Source organism: Lutra lutra, chromosome 16 (assembly GCF_902655055.1).
Source record: "Lutra lutra chromosome 16, mLutLut1.2, whole genome shotgun sequence".
NCBI lineage: Eukaryota > Metazoa > Chordata > Mammalia > Carnivora > Mustelidae > Lutra > Lutra lutra.
Genome location: NC_062293.1, coordinates 26,582,179 through 26,588,178, shown reverse-complemented (window position 1 = coordinate 26,588,178; position 6,000 = coordinate 26,582,179). Strand labels below are relative to the sequence as shown.

General features: G+C 42.7%; 1 protein-coding gene across 2 annotated transcripts in view; it reads right to left on the bottom strand.

Moving 5' to 3' along the window:
* Positions 1–5,581: 5,581 nt before the first annotated feature.
* UTP18 (UTP18 small subunit processome component) overlaps positions 5,582–6,000 on the bottom strand; it is a 43,806-nt gene continuing 43,387 nt past the window's right edge. Inside the window, exon 14 of one of the 2 annotated variants that reach the window (XM_047705925.1) lies at positions 5,582–5,780. The gene's annotated coding sequence lies outside the window, so the exon portion shown is untranslated. The remainder of the gene's footprint in view (positions 5,781–6,000) is intronic. The other variant, XM_047705924.1, reaches the window with a different exon arrangement.

The window sequence follows — 6,000 nt, the reverse complement described above, 5'->3', positions numbered from 1 at the left end:
GAGGAAGAAATTACATTTGAAGAAGTAGGGGTGTGAGGGGAGAACAGCAGCGTATAAAATAACAGAATACCATCTTGCTGGAACTTCTGGAAATGTTATTTCATTTTACTATGCCAGGCTTTCTGATGGGGAGGCAGGACCTACAATGAGGGAATTTTATCACTGCTTAGCTGTCAATGAGAAAATGCCTTCGCCGGCTGCTGGCTGATTCAAAGGTTCACGGTTTATTCTCAACTCATCATCTATTTTAAAAACTACTGACTTGGGCTTCGCCTCCAGCTTCCTAATAGTTCATCTCTCCTTATGCCTCAGGATTCCCTCTTACACTCTACTTTACAATTTAACCTCTCAAATAGTCCCAATTCCAAATATTCTCACCTGCTGCATACATAAACCATCAAAATACCTTAGCAGTTTCATCATTCCTAATTTCATGTTATACCTTCAGATTGGCTTCTCACATCCGAAAGCAGCACAAAAACCCTTAGTCGGGCCATGTATCCTGATAGGGGATTCAGGAACCGTGCTTTCGGTCATCATTTCCCCACATTTACAGAATATGTGCTGTCCATATTTAAGTCCGATTTTTTTAAGCTCATAAAATTATACATCTAACATATGGATCAAGCATCGAACCAAATGTTGGAGGGACAGAGATGAATTTAGTAGTAACAGGAGAGAAACGTCTTCACAAATAGGAAGGAGGGAGGGGAGACCGCTCTCTCTGAGGAACTGGTATTAACTTCTCTTAGAGACAGTGTGAAGGAGAAAGCGTTCGTTGTCCCTTTTTCAGGGGGTGAAATCAAAAATCACAGCACAAGCTAGAATGATAGCTATCGTTTTTCACTCATTAGGTTATAATAATATCTCATGATAACATTTTTATCACCACTTCACTGGGGATTCTCTCATTGACCGTCGGTGTGAATGTCATTGTCATTGACACTTGAGAGAAGAATTTCTACCAAAATTTTTAATCAAAATTTTAAATGTGTTTATCTGGCAATTCCACTTCAGGTGTCTCTCCTGGAGAAATACTCATGCATACAAAGAGACCAGTATAAGAATGTTACTCTCCTCCTCAAAGATACAAAAGTTACTAAATCCATTAACTAACACCTCTGCCAGGTAAGTGAAATTAAAAGAAAATAGCTGTTGGAGAGTATTAAAATCTGGGACCATTCATGTTTAAAAATAAAACAAAAAATTTAAAAAAAAAATTTTTAATTAAAAATAAAATAAAAAGCATGCATGCGTGTACCCATGGCAAGCAGTTTGTTTTCTCCCGAAAGTCATTCCCTACTCCCCTGTCCTCCTACAAACAGATGCCTAGCGCTTTTTTTGTCCCCCCAAGCAACAGGCAAATAGCTATGTGCTCAGGGACAGGAGGCCCCACTGCCAGCCCACGGGATGAAACATGATCAGTTTTATGGAAAATTCATCCTTTTTGATAGTAATTGGTCTACAGCCTGTGACCCTATTCTGCCAAGGAAACATGAGGGAAAGTCTGCGGGGAGACTTCTAGGAGAGATTTTCTCCTTTGATCAAAAGGAAGAGAGGTGCCTGAGTGGCTCAGTCAGTTAAGCATCTGACTTTGGCTCAGGTCATGGTCACAGGGTCCTGGGATCGAGCGCCATGTCGGGCTCCCTGCTCAGCAGGAAGCCTGCTTCTCCCTTGACTGTTCCCCCTGTTTGTGCTCTGTCAAATAAACAAAAATTGTTTTTTAAAAAGAGACCATATAAACAAAGAAACAAATACAACAAAAGGTGTAGGTACTGTGACAGAAGTCCATCTCCATCTTGCTAGATGCACAGTGTTTGAGAGGCAGAGAAAGAAAAGGCCAGGAGGAAGCACCAGCAAGAACAAAGGTATGGGGCAGAAAAATAGCTGGGCTTATTCAAGGAAATTTCAAGTAGCTCAAGATTTCTGGAGCACAAGGTAAGTGAGGATGCTGGAGAGATGGGAAGAGACCAAGATAATGGGCCTCTCTACCAAGCGAAAGAGCTTGAGTGTCCTCTTACAGGACTGCGGTCGTGATGATTATAATGGTGGCGCCTCACACTCACTGACAGCTCGCTCTGGGCCAGGGGCTGTTCTGAGCCTGATAACTAGTTCTAGAAGGCAAGTCTGTTATTACGCCTTTTCCACAGTTGGGGAAACTAAAGGGTTTGGGAGAAATGAGCTGTTTAGGATTTTAAGCAAGAGGAGAGTGTTAAGATTTGTATTTTTGAAACACATCTCTATACGTACTCAAATATTTACAGATGAAGTGATACATCTTGGCTGGGCTTCAAAATAACGAGAGAGCTTGTGGGCGGGACATGAAGATTTCCAGGAGCTGATTATTGTCTAAGCGGAGTGATCCTTCCAAAGAGATTTATATTAGTATCTCTCCTTTTGTATACATTTGAAGTTTTTCCTAATAAATGTGTTTTTTTTTTTTTTAATCGCTGATGGGGTGACCCATTTGGAGAAGTGGTTGCCTTCGGCTCAGGTCACGATCCCAGGGTCCTGGGATCGAGTCCCACATTGGCCCCTGGCTTAGCAGGGAGCCTGCTTCTACCTCTTCCTGCTGCTCCCCCTGCTCGTGCTCTCTCGCTCTCCTGTGCTGACAAATAAAATCTTAAAAAAAAAAAAAATCACTAACTGCAGTATGAACATCCAATTGAAAACTGTGAAGCAGGACGTAATGACACCCAGCCAGGGGATTAATAGATGAAAGCTGATCAGAGGTGGGAAGCAGCAGGATAGAAAATAAAGAGGACTTTTGAGAGAAAAATTAAATTGCTTGGTAACTAGGGTTTATAGTGGAAAACAGAGAAAAATCTCAGGTTTAAATTCAGTCTCATGTACCTAGCTTAAAAGTGACTGGGTTAATGGAGGAGCTGTTCACATTAAAGGGAATACAAAAACAAGCTTGGGGAAGTGGAAGGAAGGGCGTGGAAATGTGTTCAGCTGGGGTGTGTCAAGTTTGCTGTGGCAATAGGTTGGGTCTCCAAACTAATGGCCCTTTCGTGGAAGACCCTTGAGTATATACCCCCCCCCCAAAGAAACGTATCTGTTTACAGATTATCCACATGATCTGCAGTATAAACACATTTTGCACAACACGGGAGCTCTATTTCCTTCCCACAATCACGCACCACATACTGTGAGTACGCATGCCCTGCTCTGTCCATCAGTGATCAATGTAAGGATGATGGCTTTAGCGACTCAGATGTTCAACCTCTCTGAACCTCAATTTATTTCCCTATAAAAAGGGAGTATCGGGGTGCCTCGGTGGCTCAGTAGATTAAGCATAGGACTCTTGGTTTCTGCTCAGGTCATGATCTCAGGGTCGTTGAGATCGAGCCCTGTGTCAGGCTCTGGGCTCAGCGGGGAGTGTGCTTGAGATTCTCTCTCCCTCTCCTTCTGCCTCGCCCCCTGCTCAAGCACTAAAATAAATGAATAAAACCTAAAGAAAAAAAGTTGTGACTATTAAAAAAAAAAGTTATCACTTTCCTTAAGAGGAACAATGTGAATTTCATGAGATTACATGTATATACTGACATCAGCAAAAGTACAGTACCAGGGGCTCCAAAACGCTGTTCCCACCCCACGTTCTACCTTCTCCCCACACCTCTTGTCCCAGCCCCCATTTCCTCATAAAGGAATAGACGATGCTTGTGTCTCATGTAATTTGTGATGATTTTGGAGATGTACATGGGAGGCCAAGTAGCCAATCGGGAGCTGATTACAAGTGTGGCAAGCGCTTCCCTTCACGAGCATTTGCTTGCTCCCATCCCATCCGCTGGCTGAAGCGCAGAGATGCTGGCTACAAGCCCTCCGGTGGGCCACACATTCTGTGCAGACTTGAAAAGGGCCCCATTATCCTCACCAGAGACCCATACATGCACGCTTAGCACCTGCTAAGACTTCTCACCTTGATTTGTTCAAACAACAGCAATGATTTCAATAGACTAATAATTCTTTAGTTCACCGACCATTAGTGGGGCTAGGGGAGAGAGTAGGATACACCAAAGATCTCAACTCATCATCACTCCAGATAAAGCGAGCACGTCCTGTGAGGCTCTGGATGGCAACATATCACCCCAAAACTCAAAACGTCTGCCCCCGAACACACAGAAGCCACATCCATGCTATTGTAGCAAGTGTCAACAGCGAAATGTGTAAATGAGATCATGACGGTGGCTCTCATCTCCTCGAGGACTTAGCCTGGCACCAACAACAAGAAACGATGAGAGCCTGAATCAAATTCCCAACTCCCATCGAGGGTATATAAACATTAAAAGACAAGATGCAGGTTCAGTGGCATATGTCTGGAGAACAAAGAGCACATTTATCTATCTTAGAGATTAGAACTGGGGATTCTTTGCTCTGCCCCTAGGAGAGTGTAAAAATGATCTAGAGGCATTAAAAAGTAGTTAAGATTTCAACTCCGACTTCCATCATCTCTAGAATGATAAATTCCTGTAAATCTTTACACTCTTAGGAACTGAAAATCGTATGCAGAATAAGCACATATAAGGCTTGGTGTCCACATCTGAAATAAACAATGATGTAGCTCAAGTTAAACACAAAGTATGGTAAACAGCTTATAGAGAGCCTTGCCTTGGCACACGCACAGTCCAATGCTGCCCTCTAGCACTTCTCGAGAGGAGTAACACTGACAAGTCCACTGGTTTCAGGATTGAAATTTTTAGCACCAATATTTACTATGAAGTTGTTGCCAAGAAGAGGGGATTGGGGAGGGCCTCTACAACACAATAGCCCACCTTAATAGAAAACGTCCTTTCAGAAAGATCCTGTCACTCCATAACACACCATCTAGGGCTGCTCTAGGTCATCGCCAGCGGATCTGGAAAGGCCTTGAAGATGCAGAAGATGCCCTTCCCTGAGCTGTTTGTTTGAATATAGTTAACTAAGATCCATTACTTCTTTGGGCAGAGTCAGAGCCATTCTTTGTCAATGGAAAAAATTCCTCCTCTAACTTGACTTTCCCAGGTGTTTGCAAGGAGATGGGGTGAAGGTTTGTAGCCCTACTTAATACTTTTCACAACTAATACTCCTTAAATACATGGTCTAATATCAGTTCAAAGCAAGGTTATACTACAGCCGAATTGTGCAACCAAACTGCCAACCCCAGAACCTAAATTAACTGGAACATTTAAATTGATATACTAAATATTTCCAGGAAATCAGTAGGACACATGTGCCAGGATTTCATGGGACCCCTCTCCAACAAACACCAGTGACAACCATTTGAAGTAAAACGCCCAGAAGAATCTTCTCATTTCCATTATCACCATTTCAAGAAAACCTGGAAGTTCAAAATTCATTCCATGCAGTCTTCTCACTGCTCTCACATGAAGCCAAATGACCTTACTGGCTCAACAGAGGTTGTTAGCTGATACCCTGAAATACCGTGAAACACGGAGAGCTCTCTACTGGGAAAGGGGGAAATGGCAATTAGGGTAAACTGTGAAACAGAAGAATATCTGTCTCTATTATTTCTGGCTACAGACAGGTGTTTCCAATCTCTCATGTTCAGTCTGAAAAGAAACGCATCCAAGACAGTGTGTTTGTGTGTAGGAGGGAAGGAAAGAACATACATTTATTTTCAAACAAAAGTTGCTCTTTGTTTATAAGACACCTCTGTTGACTTAAATAAGCACAGCTGGCTCGATACATCATTATACATATGTTATCACACATTCAGAAAGCTTCTGAGAAGATATACTGAGACAGGTTTCTCTTGTGGCTCAACTGGATCTGAGAAAAGAACAGAAGAAATTACACACTTGATTTACGGCTGCTGGTCACCCACAAATGTACGTGCAGGCTGTGTAACTGGGGAAGCAGGACAGCTAGGCTGCTTTCCCCTCTTGGCTAATGTGGTTTGGCTCAACAATTAACCCTGTATCGCTCCCAGAGTCTCCTCAATCTGTAGAAAACGTTTACGAATTTCAGAAAAGAGACGAATAGGCCAACTGCAAAGCT